Source organism: Pristiophorus japonicus, unplaced genomic scaffold, assembly GCF_044704955.1.
Source record: "Pristiophorus japonicus isolate sPriJap1 unplaced genomic scaffold, sPriJap1.hap1 HAP1_SCAFFOLD_125, whole genome shotgun sequence".
NCBI classification, from domain to species: domain Eukaryota; kingdom Metazoa; phylum Chordata; class Chondrichthyes; family Pristiophoridae; genus Pristiophorus; species Pristiophorus japonicus.
In genome coordinates this window covers 385066-407723 of record NW_027250915.1, presented here as the reverse complement: position 1 = coordinate 407723, position 22658 = coordinate 385066, and positions in this window count along the sequence as shown.

Here is a 22658-nt window from a genome sequence, read left to right as displayed (position 1 = left end):
TGGAGACAGTGGGGCAGTGGGAATAGTTTGGGGATTGATGCAGGGCTATGGGGAGAGAGCGGGGCAGTGCGATTAGTTTGGGGATTGATACAGGACTATGGGGAGAGAGCAGGGCAGTGGCATTAGTTTGGGGATTGATACAGGACTATGGGGAGAGAGGGGGTCAGTGAGATTAGTTTGTCATTGATACAGGACTATGGGGAGAGAGCGGGGCAGTGGGAATAGTTTGGGGATTGATACAGGACTATGGGGAGAGACCGGGGCATTGGGATCAGTTTGGGGATTGATACAGGACTATGGGGAGAGAGCGGGGCAGTGGGATTAGTTTGGGATTGATACAGGGCTATGTGTAGCGAGTGGGGCAGTAGGAATAGTTTGGGGATTGACACAGGGCTATGGGGAGAGAGCGGGGCAGTGTGATTAGTTTGGGGATTGATACAGGACTATGGGAAGAGAGCGGGGCAATGGGATTAGTTTGGGGATTGATACAGGGCTATGGGGAGAGAGCAGGTCAGTGGGATTAGTTTGGGGAATTGATACAGGAATATGGGGAGAGAGCGGGGCAGTGGGATTAGTTTGGGATTGATACAGGGCTATGTGGAGACAGTGGGGCATTGGGAATAGTTTCTGGATTGATGCAGGGCTATGGGGAGAGAGCGGGGCAGTGCGATTAGTTTGGGGATTGATACAGGACTATGGGGAGAAACCGGGGCAGTGGGATAAGTTTGGGATTGATACAGTACTATGGGGAGAGAGCGGGGCAGTGGGATTAGTTTGGGTATTGATACAGGACTATAGGAAGAGAACGGCGCAGTGGGATTAGTTTGGGGATTGATACAGGGCTATCGGGAGAGAGCGGGTCAGTGGGATTAGTTTGGGGATTGATACAGGAATGTGGGGAGAGAGCGGGGCAGTGGGATTAGTTTGGGGATTGATACAGGACTCTGGGGAGAGAGCGGGGCAGTGGGATTAGTTTGGGGATTGATACCGAACTATGGGGAGAGAGCGAGGCAGTGGGATTAGTTTGGGGGTTGATACAGGACGATGGGGAGAGAGTGGGTCAGTGAGATTATTTGGGGACAGATACAGGATTATCGGGAGATAGCGGGGCAGTGGGATTAGTTTGGGATTGATACAGGACTATGGAGAGAGAGAGAGAGGCAGTGGGATTAGTTTGGGATTGATACAGGACTATGGGGTGAGAGCGGGGCAGTGGGATTAGGTTGGAGATTGATACAGGACTATGGGGAGAGAGCGGGGCAGTGCGATTAGTTTGGGGATTGATACAGGGCTATGGGGAGAGAGCGGGCAGTGGGATTAGTTTGGGGATTGATACAGGACTATGGGGAGAGAGCGGGGCAGTGGGATTAGTTAGGGATTGATACAGAACTGTGGGGAGAGAGGGGGTCAGTGAGATTAGTTTGGCATTGATACAGGACAATGGGGAGAGATCGGGGCAGTGGGATTAGTTTGCGGTTTGATACAGGACTATGGGGAGAGAGCAAGGCAGTGGGATTAGATTGGGGATTGATACAGGACTATGGGGAGAGAGCGTGGTAGTGGGATTAGTTTGGGGATTGATACAGGACTATGGGGAGAGAGCGGGCAGTGGGATAAGTTTGGGGATTGATACAGGACTATGGGGAGAGAGCGGGGCAGTGGGATTAGATTGGGGATTGACACAGGACTGTGGGGAGAGAGCGGGGCAGTGGGATTAGTTTGGGGATTGATACAGGACTATGGGGAGAGAGCGGGGCAATGTGATTAGTTTGGGGATTGATACAGGTCTATGGGGAGAGAGTGGGGCAGTGGGATTATTTTGGGACAGATACAGGATTATGGGGCGATAGCGGGGCAGTGGGATTAGTTTGGGATTGATACAGGAACATGGAGAGAGACCGAGGCAGTGGGATAAGTTTGGAATTGATACAGAACTATGGGGAGAGAGCGGGGCAGTGGGATTAGTTTGGAGATTGATACAGGACTATGGGGAGAGAGCGGGGCAGTGGGATTAGTTCGGGATTGATACAGGACTATGGGGAGAGATGGCGTCAGTGAGATTAGTTTGGCATTGATACAGGACTATGGGGAGAGAGCGGGGCAGTAGGATTAGTTTGGGGATTGATACCGAACTATGGGGAGAGACCGGGGCATTGGGATCAGTTTGGGGATTGATACAGGACTATGGGAAGAAGCGGGGCAGTGGGATTAGTTTGGGGAATTGATACAGGACTATGGGGAGAGACCGGGGCATTGGGATCAGTTTGGGGATTGATACAGGACTATGGGAAGAGAGCGGGGCAGTGGGATTAGTTTGGGGAATTGATACAGCACTATGGGGAGAGAGCGGGGCAGTGGGATTAGTTTGGGATTGATACAGGGCTATGTGGAGACAGTGGGGCAGTGGGAATAGTTTGGGGATTGATGCAGGGCTATGGGGAGAGAGCGGGGCAGTGCGATTAGTTTGGGGATTGATACAGGACTATGGGGAGAGAGCAGGGCAGTGGCATTAGTTTGGGGATTGATACAGGACTATGGGGAGAGAGGGGGTCAGTGAGATTAGTTTGTCATTGATACAGGACTATGGGGAGAGAGCGGGGCAGTGGGAATAGTTTGGGGATTGATACAGGACTATGGGGAGAGACCGGGGCATTGGGATCAGTTTGGGGATTGATACAGGACTATGGGGAGAGAGCGGGGCAGTGGGATTAGTTTGGGATTGATACAGGGCTATGTGTAGCGAGTGGGGCAGTAGGAATAGTTTGGGGATTGACACAGGGCTATGGGGAGAGAGCGGGGCAGTGTGATTAGTTTGGGGATTGATACAGGACTATGGGAAGAGAGCGGGGCAATGGGATTAGTTTGGGGATTGATACAGGGCTATGGGGAGAGAGCAGGTCAGTGGGATTAGTTTGGGGAATTGATACAGGAATATGGGGAGAGAGCGGGGCAGTGGGATTAGTTTGGGATTGATACAGGGCTATGTGGAGACAGTGGGGCATTGGGAATAGTTTCTGGATTGATGCAGGGCTATGGGGAGAGAGCGGGGCAGTGCGATTAGTTTGGGGATTGATACAGGACTATGGGGAGAAACCGGGGCAGTGGGATAAGTTTGGGATTGATACAGTACTATGGGGAGAGAGCGGGGCAGTGGGATTAGTTTGGGTATTGATACAGGACTATAGGAAGAGAACGGCGCAGTGGGATTAGTTTGGGGATTGATACAGGGCTATCGGGAGAGAGCGGGTCAGTGGGATTAGTTTGGGGATTGATACAGGAATGTGGGGAGAGAGCGGGGCAGTGGGATTAGTTTGGGGATTGATACAGGACTCTGGGGAGAGAGCGGGGCAGTGGGATTAGTTTGGGGATTGATACCGAACTATGGGGAGAGAGCGAGGCAGTGGGATTAGTTTGGGGGTTGATACAGGACGATGGGGAGAGAGTGGGTCAGTGAGATTATTTGGGGACAGATACAGGATTATCGGGAGATAGCGGGGCAGTGGGATTAGTTTGGGATTGATACAGGACTATGGAGAGAGAGAGAGAGGCAGTGGGATTAGTTTGGGATTGATACAGGACTATGGGGTGAGAGCGGGGCAGTGGGATTAGGTTGGAGATTGATACAGGACTATGGGGAGAGAGCGGGGCAGTGCGATTAGTTTGGGGATTGATACAGGGCTATGGGGAGAGAGCGGGCAGTGGGATTAGTTTGGGGATTGATACAGGACTATGGGGAGAGAGCGGGGCAGTGGGATTAGTTAGGGATTGATACAGAACTGTGGGGAGAGAGGGGGTCAGTGAGATTAGTTTGGCATTGATACAGGACAATGGGGAGAGATCGGGGCAGTGGGATTAGTTTGCGGTTTGATACAGGACTATGGGGAGAGAGCAAGGCAGTGGGATTAGATTGGGGATTGATACAGGACTATGGGGAGAGAGCGTGGTAGTGGGATTAGTTTGGGGATTGATACAGGACTATGGGGAGAGAGCGGGCAGTGGGATAAGTTTGGGGATTGATACAGGACTATGGGGAGAGAGCGGGGCAGTGGGATTAGATTGGGGATTGACACAGGACTGTGGGGAGAGAGCGGGGCAGTGGGATTAGTTTGGGGATTGATACAGGACTATGGGGAGAGAGCGGGGCAATGTGATTAGTTTGGGGATTGATACAGGTCTATGGGGAGAGAGTGGGGCAGTGGGATTATTTTGGGACAGATACAGGATTATGGGGCGATAGCGGGGCAGTGGGATTAGTTTGGGATTGATACAGGAACATGGAGAGAGACCGAGGCAGTGGGATAAGTTTGGAATTGATACAGAACTATGGGGAGAGAGCGGGGCAGTGGGATTAGTTTGGAGATTGATACAGGACTATGGGGAGAGAGCGGGGCAGTGGGATTAGTTCGGGATTGATACAGGACTATGGGGAGAGATGGCGTCAGTGAGATTAGTTTGGCATTGATACAGGACTATGGGGAGAGAGCGGGGCAGTAGGATTAGTTTGGGGATTGATACCGAACTATGGGGAGAGAGCGAGGCAGTGGGATTAGTTTGGGGATTGATACAGGACTATGGGGAGAGAGCGTGGTAGTGGAATTAGTTTGGGGATTGATACAGCACTATGGGGAGAGAGCGGGGCAGTGGGATTAGTTTGGGGATTGAAACAGGACTGTGGGGAGAGAGCGGGGCAGTGGGATTAGTTTGGTGATTGATACAGGACTGTGGGGAGAGAGCGGGGCAGTGGGATCAGTTTGGGGATTGATACAGGACTATGGGGAGAGAGCGGGGCAGTGTGATTGGTTTGGGGATTGATACAGGTCTATCGGGAGAGAGCAAGGCAGTGGGATTAGTTTGAGGATTGATGCAGGACTATGGGGAGCGAGCGTGGTAGTGGGATTAGTTTGGGGATTGATACAGGACTATGGGGAGAGAGCGGACAGTGGGATTAGTTTGGGATTGACACAGGACTATCGAGCGAGAGCGAGGCATTGGGATTAGTTTGGGATTGATACAGGACTATGGGCAGAGAGCGGGTCAGTGGGATTAATTTGGAGATTGATAAAGTACTATGGGGAGAAAGCGGGTCAGTGGGATTAGTTCGGGATTAATACAGGACTATGGGGAGAGAGGGGGTCAGTGAGATTAGTTTAGCATTGATAAAGAACTATGGGGAGAGAGCGGGGCAGTGGGATTAGTTTGGGGATGGATACAGGACTATGGGGAGAGAGCAAGGCAGTGGGATTAGTTTGGGGATTGATACAGGACTATGGGGAGAGAGCGTGGTAGTGGGATTAGTTTGGGGATTGATACAGGACTATGGGGAGAGAGCGGGGCAGTGCGATTAGTTTGGGGATTGATACAGGGCTCTGGGGAGAGAGCGGGCAGTGGGATTAGTTTGGGGATTGATACAGGACTGTGGGGAGAGAGCGGGGCAGTGGGATTAGTTTGGGGATTGACACAGGACTGTGGGGAGAGAGCGGGGCAGTGGGATTAGTTTGGGGATTGATACAGGACTGTGGGGAGAGAGCGGGGCAGTGGGATTAGTTTGGGGATTGATACAGGACTATGGGGAGAGAGCGGGGCAGTGTGATTAGTTTGGGGATTGATACAGGTCTATGGGGAGAGAGTGGGGCAGTGGGATTATTTTGGGACAGATACAGGATTATGGGGAGATAGCGGGGCAGTGGGATTAGTTTGGGATTGATACAGGACTATGGGGTGAGAGCGGGGCAGTGGGATTAGTTTGGAGATTGATACAGGACTATGGGGAGAGAGCGGGGCAGTGCGATTAGTTTGGGGATTGATACAGGGCTATGGGGAGAGAGCGGGCAGTGGGATTAGTTTGGGGATTGATACAGGACTATGGGGAGAGAGCGGGTCAGTGGGATTAGTTTGGGGATTGAAACAGGACTGTGGGGAGAGAGCGGGGCAGTGGGATTAGTTTGGGGATTGATACAGGACTGTGGGGAGAGAGCGGGGCAGTGGGATTAGTTTGGGGATTGATACAGGACTATGGGGAGAGAGCGGGGCAGTGTGATTAGTTTGGGGATTGATACAGGTCTATGGGGAGAGAGTGGGGCAGTGGGATTATTGTGGGACAGATACAGGATTATGGGGAGATAGCGGGGCAGTGGGATTAGTTTGGGATTGATGCAGGACTATGGAGAGAGACCGAGGCAGTGGGATTAGCTTGGGATTGATACACAACTATGGGGAGAGAGCGGGGCAGTGGGATTAGTTTGGAGATTGATACAGGACTATGGGGAGAGAGCGGGGCAGTGGGATTAGTTCGGGATTGATACAGGACTATGGGGAGAGATGGCGTCAGTGAGATTAGTTTGGCATTGGTACAGGACTCTGGGGAGAGAGCGGGGCAGCAGGATTAGTTTGGGGATTTAAACAGGAATGTTGGGAGAGAGCGGGGCAGTGGGATTAGTTTGGGATTGATACAGGACTATGGAGAGAGAGCGAGGCATTGCGATTAGTTTGGGATTGATACAGGACTATGGGGTGAGAGCGGGGCAGTGGGATTAGTTTGGAGATTGATACAGGACTATGGGGAGAGAGCGGGGCAGTGGGATTAGTTCGGGATTGACACAGGACTATGGGGAGAGAGGGGGTCAGTGAGATTAGTTTGGCATTGATACAGGACTATGGGGAGAGAGCGGGGCAGTGCGATTAGTTTGGGGATTGATACAGGTCTATGGGGACAGACCGGGGCAAGGGGATCGGTTTGGGATTGATACAGAACTATGGAGAGAGAGCGGGGCAGTGGGATTAGTTTGGGGATTGATACAGGACTATTGGGAGAGAGCGGGGCAGTGGGATTAGTTTGGGGATTGACACAGGAATGTGGGGAGAGAGCGGGGCAGTGGGATTAGTTTGGGGATTGATACAGGACTATGGGGAGAAAGCGGGGCAGTGGGATTAGTTTGGGGATTGATACAGGACTATGCGGAGAGAGCGAGGCAGTGGGATTAGTTTGGGGGTTGATACAGGACTATGGGGAGAGAGTGGGGCAGTGGGATTATTTTGGGACAGATACAGGATTATGGGGAGATTGCGGGGCAGTGGGATTAGTTTGGGATTGATACAGGACTATGGGGTGAGAGCGGGGCAGTGGGATTAGTTTGGAGATTGATACAGTACTATGGGGAGAGAGCGGGTCAGTGGGATTAGTTCGGGATTGATACAGGACTATGGGGAGAGAGGGGGTCAGTGAGATTAGTTTAGCATTGATAGAGGACGATGGGGAGAGAGCGGGGCAGTGCGATTAGTTTGGGGATTGATACTGGACTATGGGGAGAGAGCGAGGCAGTCAGATTAGTTTGTGGGTTGATACAGGACTCTGGGGAGAGAGTGGGGCAGTGGGATTAGTTTGGGGAATTGATACAGGACTATGGGGAGAGAGCGGGGCAGTGGGATTAGTTTGGGATTGATACAGGGCGATGTGTAGCGAGTGGGGCAGTAGGAATAGTTTGGGGATTGACACAGGGCTATGGGGAGAGAGCGTGGCAGTGGGATTAGTTTGGGGATTGATACAGGACTATGGGGAGAGAGCAGGGCAGTGGCATTAGTTTGGGGATTGATACAGGACTATGGGGAGAGAGGGGGTCAGTGAGATTAGTTTGTCATTGATACAGGACTATGGGGAGAGAGCGGGGCAGTGGGAATAGTTTGGGGATTGATACAGGACTATGGGGAGAGACCGGGGCATTGGGATCAGTTTGGGGATTGATACAGGACTATGGGAAGAAGCGGGGCAGTGGGATTAGTTTGGGGAATTGATACAGGACTATGGGGAGAGACCGGGGCATTGGGATCAGTTTGGGGATTGATACAGGACTATGGGAAGAGAGCGGGGCAGTGGGATTAGTTTGGGGAATTGATACAGGACTATGGGGAGAGAGCGGGGCAGTGGGATTAGTTTGGGATTGATACAGGGCTATGTGGAGACAGTGGGCCAGTGGGAATAGTTTGGGGATTGATGCAGGGCTATGGGGAGAGAGCGGGGCAGTGCGATTAGTTTGGGGATTGATACAGGAATGTGGGGAGAGAGTGGGGCAGTGGGATTAGTTTGGGATTGATACAGGGCTATGTGTAGCGAGTGGGGCAGTAGGAATAGTTTGGGGATTGACACAGGGCTATGGGGAGAGAGCGGGGCAGTGTGATTAGTTTGGGGATTGATACAGGACTATGGGAAGAGAGCGGGGCAATGGGATTAGTTTGGGGATTGATACAGGGCTATGGGGAGAGAGCAGGTCAGTGGGATTAGTTTGGGGAATTGATACAGGAATATGGGGAGAGAGCGGGGCAGTGGGATTAGTTTGGGATTGATACAGGGCTATGTGGAGACAGTGGGGCATTGGGAATAGTTTCTGGATTGATGCAGTGCTATGGGTAGAGAGCGGGGCAGTGCGATTAGTTTGGGGATTGATACAGGACTATGGGGAGAAACCGGGGCAGTGGGATAAGTTTGGGATTGATACAGTACTATGGGGAGAGAGCGGGGCAGTGGGATTAGTTTGGGTATTGATACAGGACTATAGGAAGAGAACGGCGCAGTGGGATTAGTTTGGGGATTGATACAGGGCTATCGGGAGAGAGCGGGTCAGTGGGATTAGTTTGGGGATTGATACAGGAATGTGGGGAGAGAGCGGGGCAGTGGGATTAGTTTGGGGATTGATACAGGACTCTGGGGAGAGAGCGGGGCAGTGGGATTAGTTTGGGGATTGATACCGAACTATGGGGAGAGAGCGAGGCAGTGGGATTAGTTTGGGGGTTGATACAGGACGATGGGGAGAGAGTGGGTCAGTGAGATTATTTTGGGACAGATACAGGATTATCGGGAGATAGCGGGGCAGTGGGATTAGTTTGGGATTGATACAGGACTATGGAGAGAGAGAGAGGCAGTGGGATTAGTTTGGGATTGATACAGGACTATGGGGTGAGAGCGGGGCAGTGGGATTAGGTTGGAGATTGATACAGGACTATGGGGAGAGAGCGGGGCAGTGCGATTAGTTTGGGGATTGATACAGGGCTATGGGGAGAGAGCGGGCAGTGGGATTAGTTTGGGGATTGATACAGGACTATGGGGAGAGAGCGGGGCAGTGGGATTAGTTCGGGATTGATACAGAACTGTGGGGAGAGAGGGGGTCAGTGAGATTAGTTTGGCATTGATACAGGACAATGGGGAGAGATCGGGGCAGTGGGATTAGTTTGCGGTTTGATACAGGACTATGGGGAGAGAGCAAGGCAGTGGGATTAGATTGGGGATTGATACAGGACTATGGGGAGAGAGCGTGGTAGTGGGATTAGTTTGGGGATTGATACAGGACTATGGGGAGAGAGCGGGCAGTGGGATAAGTTTGGGGATTGATACAGGACTATGGGGAGAGAGCGGGGCAGTGGGATTAGTTTGGGGATTGACACAGGACTGTGGAGAGAGAGCGGGGCAGTGGGATTAGTTTGGGGATTGATACAGGACTATGGGGAGAGAGCGGGGCAATGTGATTAGTTTGGGGATTGATACAGGTCTATGGGGAGAGAGTGGGGCAGTGGGATTATTTTGGGACAGATACAGGATTATGGGGAGATAGCGGGGCAGTGGGATTAGTTTGGGATTGATACAGGACCATGGAGAGAGACCGAGGCAGTGGGATAAGTTTGGAATTGATACAGAACTATGGGGAGAGAGCGGGGCAGTGGGATTAGTTTGGAGATTGATACAGGACTATGGGGAGAGAGCGGGGCAGTAGGATTAGTTCGGGATTGATACAGGACTATGGGGAGAGATGGCGTCAGTGAGATTAGTTTGGCATTGATACAGGACTATGGGGAGAGAGCGGGGCAGTAGGATTAGTTTGGGGATTGATACCGAACTATGGGGAGAGAGCGAGGCAGTGGGATTAGTTTGGGGATTGATACAGGACAATGGGGAGAGAGCGTAGTAGTGGAATTAGTTTGGGGATTGATACAGCACTATGGGGAGAGAGCGGGGCAGTGGGATTAGTTTGGGGATTGAAACAGGACTGTGGGGAGAGAGCGGGGCAGTGGGATTAGTTTGGTGATTGATACAGGACTGTGGGGAGAGAGCGGGGCAGTGGGATTAGTTTGGGGATTGATACAGGACTATGGGGAGAGAGCGGGGCAGTGTGATTGGTTTGGGGATTGATACAGGTCTATCGGGAGAGAGCAAGGCAGTGGGATTAGTTTGAGGATTGATACAGGACTATGGGGAGCGAGCGTGGTAGTGGGATTAGTTTGGGGATTGATACAGGACTATGGGGAGGGAGCGGACAGTGGGATTAGTTTGGGATTGACACAGGACTATCGAGCGAGAGCGAGGCATTGGGATTAGTTTGGGATTGATACAGGACTATGGGGAGAGAGCGGGTCAGTGGGATTAATTTGGAGATTGATAAAGTACTATGGGAAGAAAGCGGGTCAGTGGGATTAGTTCGGGATTGATACAGGACTATGGGGAGAGAGGGGGTCAGTGAGATTAGTTTAGCATTGATAAAGAACTATGGGGAGAGAGCGGGGCAGTGGGATTAGTTTGGGGATTGATACAGGACTATGGGGAGAGAGCGTGGTAGTGGGATTAGTTTGGGGATTGATACAGGACTATGGGGAGAGAGCGGGGCAGTGCGATTAGTTTGGGGATTGATACAGGGCTCTGGGGAGAGAGCGGGCAGTGGGATTAGTTTGGGGATTGATACAGGACTGTGGGGAGAGAGCGGGGCAGTGGGATTAGTTTGGGGATTGACACAGGACTGTGGGGAGAGAGCGGGGCAGTGGGATTAGTTTGGGGATTGATACAGGACTGTGGGGAGAGAGCGGGGCAGTGGGATTAGTTTGGGGATTGATACAGGACTATGGGGAGAGAGCGGGGCAGTGTGATTAGTTTGGGGATTGATACAGGTCTATGGGGAGAGAGTGGGGCAGTGGGATTATTTTGGGACAGATACAGGATTATGGGGAGATAGCGGGGCAGTGGGATTAGTTTGGGATTGATACAGGACTATGGGGTGAGAGCGGGGCAGTGGGATTAGTTTGGAGATTGATACAGGACTATGGGGAGAGAGCGGGGCAGTGCGATTAGTTTGGGTATTGATACAGGGCTATGGGGAGAGAGCGGGCAGTGGGATTAGTTTGGGGATTGATACAGGACTATGGGGAGAGAGCGGGGCAGTGGGATTAGTTTGGGGATTGAAACAGGACTGTGGGGAGAGAGCGGGGCAGTGGGATTAGTTTGGGGATTGATACAGGACTGTGGGGAGAGAGCGGGGCAGTGGGATTAGTTTGGGGATTGATACAGGACTATGGGGAGAGAGCGGGGCAGTGTGATTAGTTTGGGGATTGATACAGGTCTATGGGGAGAGAGTGGGGCAGTGGGATTATTTTGGGACAGATACAGGATTATGGGGAGATAGCGGGGCAGTGGGATTAGTTTGGGATTGATGCAGGACTATGGAGAGAGACTGAGGCAGTGGGATTAGCTTGGGATTGATACACAACTATGGGGAGAGAGCGGGGCAGTGGGATTAGTTTGGAGATTGATACAGGACTATGGGGAGAGAGCGGGGCAGTGGGATTAGTTTGGGGATTGATACAGGACTATGGGGAGAGAGCGTGGTAGTGGGATTAGTTTCGGGATTGATACAGGACTATGGGGAGAGAGCGGGGCAGTGCGATTAGTTTGGGGATTGATACAGGGCTCTGGGGAGAGAGCGGGCAGTGGGATTAGTTTGGGGATTGATACAGGACTGTGGGGAGAGAGCGGGGCAGTGGGATTAGTTTGGGGATTGACACAGGACTGTGGGGAGAGAGCGGGGCAGTGGGATTAGTTTGGGGATTGATACAGGACTGTGGGGAGAGAGCGGGGCAGTGGGATTAGTTTGGGGATTGATACAGGACTATGGGGAGAGAGCGGGGCAGTGTGATTAGTTTGGGGATTGATACAGGTCTATGTGGAGAGAGTGGGGCAGTAGGATTATTTTGGGACAGATACAGGATTATGGGGAGATAGCGGGGCAGTGGGATTAGTTTGGGATTGATACAGGACTATGGGGTGAGAGCGGGGCAGTGGGATTAGTTTGGAGATTGATACAGGACTATGGGGAGAGAGCGGGGCAGTGCGATTAGTTTGGGTATTGATACAGGGCTATGGGGAGAGAGCGGGCAGTGGGATTAGTTTGGGGATTGATACAGGACTATGGGGAGAGAGCGGGGCAGTGGGATTAGTTTGGAGATTGAAACAGGACTGTGGGGAGAGAGCGGGGCAGTGGGATTAGTTTGGGGATTGATACAGGACTGTGGGGAGAGAGCGGGGCAGTGGGATTAGTTTGGGGATTGATACAGGACTATGGGGAGAGAGCGGGGCAGTGTGATTAGTTTGGGGATTGATACAGGTCTATGGGGAGAGAGTGGGGCAGTGGGATTATTTTGTGACAGATACAGGATTATGGGGAGATAGCGGGGCAGTGGGATTAGTTTGGGATTGATGCAGGACTATGGAGAGAGACTGAGGCAGTGGGATTAGCTTGGGATTGATACACAACTATGGGGAGAGAGCGGGGCAGTGGGATTAGTTTGGAGATTGATACAGGACTATGGGGAGAGAGCGGGGCAGTGGGATTAGTTCGGGATTGATACAGGACTATGGGGAGAGATGGCGTCAGTGAGATTAGTTTGGCATTGATACAGGACTCTGGGGAGAGAGCGGGGCAGTAGGATTAGTTTGGGGATTTAAACAGGAATGTTGGGAGAGAGCGGGGCAGTGGGATTAGTTTGGGATTGATACAGGACTATGGAGAGAGAGCGAGGCAGTGCGATTAGTTTGGGATTGATACAGGACTATGGGGTGAGAGCGGGGCAGTGGGAATAGTTTGGAGATTGATACAGGACTATGGGGAGAGAGCGGGGCAGTGGGATTAGTTCGGGATTGACACAGGACTATGGGGAGAGAGGGGGTCAGTGAGATTAGTTTGGCATTGATACAGGACTATGGGGAGAGAGCGGGGCAGTGCGATTAGTTTGGGGATTGATACAGGTCTATGGGGACAGACCGGGGCAAGGGGATCGGTTTGGGATTGATACAGAACTATGGAGAGAGAGCGGGGCAGTGGGATTAGTTTGGGGATTATTATAGGAGTATGGGAAGAGAGCGAGGCAGTGGGATTAGTTTGTATTGATAGATACAGTGCTATGGGGAGAGAGCGGGTCAGTGGGATTAGTTTGGGGACTTGATACAGGACTATGGGGAGAGAGCGGGGCAGTGGGATTAGTTTGGGATTGATACAGGGCTATGTGTAGCGAGTGGGGCAGTAGGAATAGTTTGGGGATTGACACAGGGCGATGGGGAGAGAGCGGGGCAGTGGGATTAGTTTGGGGATTGATACAGGACTATGGGGAGAGAGCAGGGCAGTGGAATTAGTTTGGGGATTGATACAGGACTATGGGGCGAGAGGGGGTCAGTGAGATTAGTTTGGGATTGATACAGGAATATGGGGAGAGAGCGGGGCAGTGGGATTAGTTTGGGGATTGATACAGGGCTATGGGGAGAAAGCGGGTCAGTGGGATTAGTTTGGGGAATTGATACAGGACTATGGGGAGAGAGCGGGGCAGTGGGATTAGTTTGGGATTGACACAGGGCTATGTGGAGACAGTGGGGCAGTGGGAATAGTTTGGGGATTGATGCAGGGCTATGGGGAGAGAGCGGGGCAGTGCGATTAGTTTGGGGATTGATACAGGACCAAGGGGAGAGACCGGGGCAGTGGGATCAGTTTGGGATTGATACAGTACTAGGGGGAGAGAGCGGGACAGTGGGATTAGTTTGGGGATTGATACAGGACTATAGGAAGAGAACGGCGCAGTGGGATTAGTTTGGGGATTGATACAGGGCTATCGGGAGAGAGCGGGTCAGTGGGATTAGTTTGGGGATTGATACAGGAATGTGGGGAGAGAGCGGGGCAGTGGGATTAGTTTGGGGATTGATACAGGACTCTGGGGAGAGAGCGGGGCAGTGGGATTAGTTTGGGGATTGATACCGAACTATGGGGAGAGAGCGAGGCAGTGGGATTAGTTTGGGGGTTGATACAGGACGATGGGCAGAGATTGGGGCATTGAGATTATTTTGGGACAGATACAGGATTATCGGGAGATAGCGGGGCAGTGGGATTAGTTTGGGATTGATACAGGACTATGGAGAGAGAGTGAAGCAGTGGGATTAGGTTGGAGATTGATACAGGACTATGGGGAGAGAGCGGGGAAGTGGGATTAGTTCGGCATTGATACAGGACTATGGGGAGAGAGGGTATCAGTAAGTTTAGTTTAGCATTGATACAGGACAATGGGGAGAGATCCGGACAGTGGGATTAGTTTGGGGATTGATACAGGACTATGGGGAGAGAGCAAGGCAGTGGGATTAGTTTGGGGATTGATACAGGACGATGGGGAGAGAGCGTGGTAGTGGGATTAGTTTGGGGATTGATACAGGACTATGGGGAGAGAGCGGGGCAGTGCGATTAGTTTGGGGATTGATACAGGGCTATGGGGAGAGAGCGGGCAGTGGGATTAGTTTGGGGGTTGATACAGGACTATTGGGAGAAAGCGGGGCAGTGGGATTAGTTTGGGGATTGACACAGGAATGTGGGGAGAGAGCGGGGCAGTGGGATTAGTTTGGTGATTGATACAGGACTGTGGGGAGAGAGCGGGGCAGTGGGATTAGTTTGGGGATTGATACAGGACTATGGGGAGAGAGCGGGGCAGTGCGATTAGTTTGGGGATTGATACAGGACTGTGGGGAGAGAGCGGGGCAGTGGGATCAGTTTGGGGATTGATACAGGACTATGGGGAGAAAGCGGGGCAGTGGGATTAGTTTGGGGATTGATACAGGACTATGGGGAGAGAGCGAGGCAGTGGGATTAGTTTGGGGGTTGATACAGGACTATGGGGAGAGAGTGGGGCAGTGGGATTATTTTGGGACAGATACAGGATTGTGGGGAGATTGCGGGGCAGTGGGATTAGTTTGGGATTGATACAGGACTATCGAGCGAGAGCGAGGCAGTGGGATTAGTTTGGGATTGTTACAGGACTATGGAGAGAGAGCGGGTCAGTGGGATTAATATGGAGATTGATACAGTACTATGGGGAGAGAGCGGGTCAGTGGGATTAGTTCGGGATTGATACAGGACTATGGGGAGAGAGGGGGTCAGTGAGATTAGTTTAGCATTGATAGAGGACGATGGGGAGAGAGGAGGGCAGTGCGATTAGTTTGGGGATTGATACTGGACTATGGGGAGAGAGCGAGGCAGTCAGATTAGTTTGTGGGTTGATACAGGACTCTGGGGAGAGAGTGGGGCAGTGGGATTATTTTGCGACAGATACAGGATTATGGAGAGATAGCGGGGCAGTGGGATTAGTTTGGGATTGATACAGGACTATGGGGTGAGAGCGGGGCAGTGGGATTAGTTTGGAGATTGATACAGGACTATGGGGAGAGAGCGGGGCAGTGGGATTAGTTCGGGATTGACACAGGACTATGGGGAGAGAGGGGGTCAGTGAGATTAGTTTGGGATTGATATAGGACTATGGGGAGAGAGCGGGGCAGTGGGATTAGTTTGGAGATTATTATAGGACTATGGGAAGAGAGCGAGGCAGTGGCATTAGTTTGTATTGATAGATACAGTGCTATGGGGAGAGAGCGGGTCAGTGGGATTAGTTTGGGGAATTGATACAGGACTATGGGGAGAGAGCGGGGCAGTGGGATTAGTTTGGGATTGATACAGGGCTATGTGTAGCGAGTGGGGCAGTAGGAATAATTTGGGGATTGACACAGGGCTATGGGGAGAGTGCGGGGCAGTGGGATTAGTTTGGGGATTGATACAGGACTATGGGGAGTGAGCAGGGCAGTGGCATTAGTTTGGGGATTGATACAGGACTATGGGGAGAGAGGGGGTCAGTGAGATTAGTTTGGCATTGATACAGGACTATGGGGAGAGAGCGGGGCAGTGGGAATAGTTTGGGGATTGATACAGGACTATGGGGAGAGACCGGGGCATTGGGATCAGTTTGGGGATTGATACAGGACTATGAGAAGAGAGCGGGGCAGTGGGATTAGTTTGGGGAATTGATACAGGACTATGGGGAGAGAGCGGGGCAGTGGGATTAGTTTGGGATTGATACAGGGCTATGTGGAGACAGTGGGGCAGTGGGAATAGTTTGGGGATTGATGCAGGGCTATGGGGAGAGAGCGGGGCAGTGCGATTAGTTTGGGGATTGATACAGGAATGTGGGGAGAGAGTGGGGCAGTGGGATTAGTTTGGGATTGATACAGGGCTATGTGTAGCGAGTGGGGCAGTAGGAATAGTTTGGGGATTGACACAGGGCTATGGGGAGAGAGCGGGGCAGTGTGATTAGTTTGGGGATTGATACAGGACTATGGGAAGAGAGCGGGGCAGTGGGATTAGTTTGGGGATTGATACAGGGCTATGGGGAGAGAGCAGGTCAGTGGGATTAGTTTGGGGAATTGATACAGGAATATGGGGAGAGAGCGGGGCAGTGGGATTAGTTTGGGATTGATACAGGGCTATGTGGAGACAGTGGGGCATTGGGAATAGTTTCTGGATTGATGCAGGGCTATGGGGAGAGAGCGGGGCAGTGCGATTAGTTTGGGGATTGATACAGGACTATGGGGAGAAACCGGGGCAGTGGGATAAGTTTGGGATTGATACAGTACTATGGGGAGAGAGCGGGGCAGTGGGATTAGTTTGGGTATTGATACAGGACGATAGGTAGAGAACGGCGCAGTGGGATTAGTTTGGGGATTGATACAGGGCTATCGGGAGAGAGCGGGTCAGTGGGATTAGTTTGGGGATTGATACAGGACTCTGGGGAGAGAGCGGGGCAGTGGGATTAGTTTGGGGATTGATACCGAACTATGGGGAGAGAGCGAGGTAGTGGGATTAGTTTGGGGGTTGATACAGGACGATGGGGAGAGAGTGGGGCAGTGAGATTATTTTGGGACAGATACAGGATTATCGGGAGATAGCGGGGCAGTGGGATTAGTTTGGGATTGATGCAGGACTATGGAGAGAGAGAGAGGCAGTGGGATTAGTTTGGGATTGATACAGGACTATGGGGTGAGAGCGGGGCAGTGGGATTAGGTTGGAGATTGATACAGGACTATGGGGAGAGAGCGTGGTAGTGGTATTAGTTTGGGGATTGATACAGGACCATGGGGAGAGAGCGGGGCAGTGCGATTAGTTTGGGGATTGATACAGGGCTATGGGGAGAGAGCGGGCAGTGGGATTAGTTTGGGGATTGATACAGGACTATGGGGAGAGAGCGGTGCAGTGGGATTAGTTCGGGATTGATACAGGACTGTGGGGAGAGAGGGGGTCAGTGAGATTAGTTTGGCATTGATACAGGACAATGGGGAGAGATCGGGGCAGTGGGATTAGTTTGCGGTTTGATACAGGACTATGGGGAGAGAGCAAGGCAGTGGGATTAGATTGGGGATTGATACAGGACTATGGGGAGAGAGCGTGGTAGTGGGATTAGTTTGGGGATTGATACAGGACTATGGGGAGAGAGCGGGCAGTGGGATTAGTTTGGGGATTGATACAGGACTATGGGGAGAGAGCGGGGCAGTGGGATTAGTTTGGGTATTGATACAGGACGATAGGTAGAGAACGGCGCAGTGGGATTAGTTTGGGGATTGATACAGGGCTATCGGGAGAGAGCGGGTCAGTGGGATTAGTTTGGGGATTGATACAGGACTCTGGGGAGAGAGCGGGGCAGTGGGATTAGTTTGGGGATTGATACCGAACTATGGGGAGAGAGCGAGGTAGTGGGATTAGTTTGGGGGTTGATACAGGACGATGGGGAGAGAGTGGGGCAGTGAGATTATTTTGGGACAGATACAGGATTATCGGGAGATAGCGGGGCAGTGGGATTAGTTTGGGATTGATGCAGGACTATGGAGAGAGAGAGAGGCAGTGGGATTAGTTTGGGATTGATACAGGACTATGGGGTGAGAGCGGGGCAGTGGGATTAGGTTGGAGATTGATACAGGACTATGGGGAGAGAGCGTGGTAGTGGTATTAGTTTGGGGATTGATACAGGACCATGGGGAGAGAGCGGGGCAGTGCGATTAGTTTGGGGATTGATACAGGGCTATGGGGAGAGAGCGGGCAGTGGGATTAGTTTGGGGATTGATACAGGACTATGGGGAGAGAGCGGTGCAGTGGGATTAGTTCGGGATTGATACAGGACTGTGGGGAGAGAGGGGGTCAGTGAGATTAGTTTGGCATTGATACAGGACAATGGGGAGAGATCGGGGCAGTGGGATTAGTTTGCGGTTTGATACAGGACTATGGGGAGAGAGCAAGGCAGTGGGATTAGATTGGGGATTGATACAGGACTATGGGGAGAGAGCGTGGTAGTGGGATTAGTTTGGGGATTGATACAGGACTATGGGGAGAGAGCGGGCAGTGGGATTAGTTTGGGGATTGATACAGGACTATGGGGAGAGAGCGGGGCAGTGGGATTAGTTTGGGGATTGACACAGGACTGTGGGGAGAGAGCGGGGCAGTGGGATTAGTTTGGGGATTGATACAGGACTATGGGGAGAGAGCGGGGCAGTGTGATTAGTTTGGGGATTGATACAGGTCTATGGGGAGAGAGTGGGGCAGTGGGATTATTTTGGGACAGATACAGGATTATGGGGAGATAGCGGGGCAGTGGGATTAGTTTGGGATTGATACAGGACCATGGAGAGAGACCGAGGCAGTGGGATAAGTTTGGAATTGATACAGAACTATGGGGAGAGAGCGGGGCAGTGGGATTAGTTTGGAGATTGATACAGGACTATGGGGAGAGAGCGGGGCAGTGGGATTAGTTCGGGATTGATACAGGACTATGGGGAGAGATGGCGTCAGTGAGATTAGTTTGGCATTGATACAGGACTATGGGGAGAGAGCGGGGCAGTAGGATTAGTTTGGGGATTGATACCGAACTATGGGGAGAGAGCGAGGCAGTGGGATTAGTTTGTGGATTGATACAGGACTATGGGGAGAGAGCGTGGTAGTGGGATTAGTTTGGGGATTGATACAGCACTATGGGGAGAGAGCGGGGCAGTGGGATTAGTTTTTGGATTGACACAGGACTGTGGGGAGAGAGCGGGGCAGTGGGATTAGTTTGGTGATTGATACAGGACTGTGGGGAGAGAGCGGGGCAGTGGGATTAGTTTGGGGATTGATACAGGACTATGGGGAGAGAGCGGGGCAGTGTGATTAGTTTGGGGATTGATACAGGTCTATCGGGAGAGAGCAAGGCAGTGGGATTAGTTTGAGGATTGATACAGGACTATGGGGAGCGAGCGTGGTAGTGGGATTAGTTTGGGGATTGATACAGGACTATGGGGAGAGAGCGGACAGTGGGATTAGTTTGGGATTGACACAGGACTATCGAGCGAGAGCGAGGCAGTGGGATTAGTTTGGGATTGATATAGGACTATGGGGAGAGAGCGGGTCAGTGGGATTAATTTGGAGATTGATAAAGTACTATGGGGAGAAAGCGGGTCAGTGGGATTAGTTCGGGATTGATACAGGACTATGGGGAGAGAGGGGGTCAGTGAGATTAGTTTAGCATTGATAAAGGACTATGGGGAGAGAGCGGGGCAGTGGGATTAGTTTGGGGATTGATACAGGACTATGGGGAGAGAGCAAGGCAGTGGGATTAGTTTGGGGATTGATACAGGACTATGGGGAGAGAGCGTGGTAGTGGGATTAGTTTGGGGATTGATACAGGACTATGGGGAGAGAGCGGGGCAGTGCGATTAGTTTGGGGATTGAAACAGGGCTCTGGGGAGAGAGCGGGCAGTGGGATTAGTTTGGGGATTGATACAGGACTGTGGGGAGAGAGCGGGCAGTGGGATTAGTTTGGGGATTGATACAGGACTGTGGGGAGAGAGCGGGGCAGTGGGATTAGTTTGGGGATTGACACAGGACTGTGGGGAGAGAGCGGGGCAGTGGGATTAGTTTGGGGATTGATACAGGACTGTGGGGAGAGAGCGGGGCAGTGGGATTAGTTTGGGGATTGATACAGGACTATGGGGAGAGAGCGGGGCAGTGTGATTAGTTTGGGGATTGATACAGGTCTATGGGGAGAGAGTGGGGCAGTGGGATTATTTTGGGACAGATACAGGATTATGGGGAGATAGCGGGGCAGTGGGATTAGTTTGGGATTGACACAGGACTATGGAGAGAGACCGAGGCAGTGGGATTAGTTTGGAATTGATACAGGACTATGGGGAGAGATGGCGTCAGTGAGATTAGTTTGGCATTGAGACAGGACTATGGGGAGAGAGCGGGGCAGTAGGATTAGTTTGGGGATTGATACCGAACTATGGGGAGAGAGCGAGGCAGTGGGATTAGTTTGTGGATTGATACAGGACTATGGGGAGAGAGCGTGGTAGTGGGATTAGTTTGGGGATTGATACAGCACTATGGGGAGAGAGCGGGGCAGTGGGATTAGTTTGGGGATTGACACAGGACTGTGGGGAGAGAGCGGGGCAGTGGGATTAGTTTGGTGATTGATACAGGACTGTGGGGAGAGAGCGGGGCAGTGGGATTAGTTTGGGGATTGATACAGGACTATGGGGAGAGAGCGGGGCAGTGTGATTAGTTTGGGGATTGATACAGGTCTATCGGGAGAGAGCAAGGCAGTGGGATTAGTTTGAGGATTGATACAGGACTATGGGGAGCGAGCGTGGTAGTGGGATTAGTTTGGGGATTGATACAGGACTATGGGGAGAGAGCGGACAGTGGGATTAGTTTGGGATTGACACAGGACTATCGAGCGAGAGCGAGGCAGTGGGATTAGTTTGGGATTGATACAGGACTATGGGGAGAGAGCGGGTCAGTGGGATTAATTTGGAGATTGATAAAGTACTATGGGGAGAAAGCGGGTCAGTGGGATTAGTTCGGGATTGATACAGGACTATGGGGAGAGAGGGGGTCAGTGAGATTAGTTTAGCATTGATAAAGGACTATGGGGAGAGAGCGGGGCAGTGGGATTAGTTTGGGGATTGATACAGGACTATGGGGAGAGAGCAAGGCAGTGGGATTAGTTTGGGGATTGATACAGTACTATGGGGAGAGAGCGGGGCAGTGCGATTAGTTTGGGGATTGAAACAGGGCTCTGGGAAGAGAGCGGGCAGTGGGATTAGTTTGGGGATTGATACAGGACTGTGGGGAGAGAGCGGGGCAGTGGGATTAGTTTGGGGATTGACACAGGACTGTGGGGAGAGAGCGGGGCAGTGGGATTAGTTTGGGGATTGATACAGGACTATGGGGAGAGAGCGGGGCAGTGGGATTAGTTTGGGGATTGATACAGGACTATGGGGAGAGAGCGGGGCAGTGTGATTAGTTTGGGGATTGATACAGGTCTATGGGGAGAGAGTGGGGCAGTGGGATTATTTTGGGACAGATACAGGATTATGGGGAGATAGCGGGGCAGTGGGATTAGTTTGGGATTGATACAGGACTATGGAGAGAGAGCGAGGCAGTGGGATTAGTTTGGAATTGATACAGGACTATGGGGAGAGATGGCGTCAGTGAGATTAGTTTGGCATTGATACAGGACTATGGGGAGAGAGCGGGGCAGTGGGATTAGGTTGGAGATTGATACAGGACTATAGGGAGAGAGCGGGGAAGTGGGATTAGTTCGTGATTAATACAGGACTATGGGGAGAGAGGGGGTCAGTGAGATTAGTTTCGCCTTGATACAGGACAATGGGGAGAGATCGGGCCAGTGGGATTAGTTTGGGGATTGATACAGGACTATGGGGAGAGAGCAAGGCAGTGGGATTAGTTTGGTGATTGATACAGGACTGTGGGGAGAGAGCGGGGCAGTGGGATTAGTTTTGGGATTGATACAGGACTGTGGGGAGAGAGCGGGGCAGTGGGATTAGTTTGGGGATTCACACAGGACTGTGGGGAGAGAGCGGGGCAGTGGGATTAGTTTGGTGATTGATACAGGACTGTGGGGAGAGAGCGGGGCAGTGGGATTAGTTTGGGGATTGATACAGGACTATGGGGAGCGAGCGTGGTAGTGGGATTAGTTTGGGGTTTGATACAGGACTATGGGGAGAGAGAAGGGCAGTGCGATTAGTTTGGGGATTGATACAGGGCTATGGGGAGAGAGCGGGCAGTGCGATTAGTTTGGGGATTGATACAGGACTATTGGGAGAGAGCGGGGCAGTGGGATTAGTTTGGGGATTGATACAGGACTGTGGGGAGAGAGCAGGGCAGTGGGATCAGTTTGGGGATTGGTACAGGACTATGGGGATAAAGAGGGGCAGTGGGATTAGTTTGGGGATTGATACATGACTATGGGGAGAGAGCGAGGCAGTGGGATTAGTTTGGGGGTTGATACAGGACTATGGGGAGAGAGTGGGGCAGTGGGATTATTTTGGGACAGATACAGGATTATGGGGAGATAGCGGGGCAGTGGGATTAGTTTGGGATTGATGCAGGACTATCGAGCGAGAGCGACGCAGTGGGATTAGTTTGGGATTGATACAGGACTAAGGGGAGAGAGCGGGTCAGTGGGATTAATTTGGAGATTGATACAGTACTATGGGGAGAGAG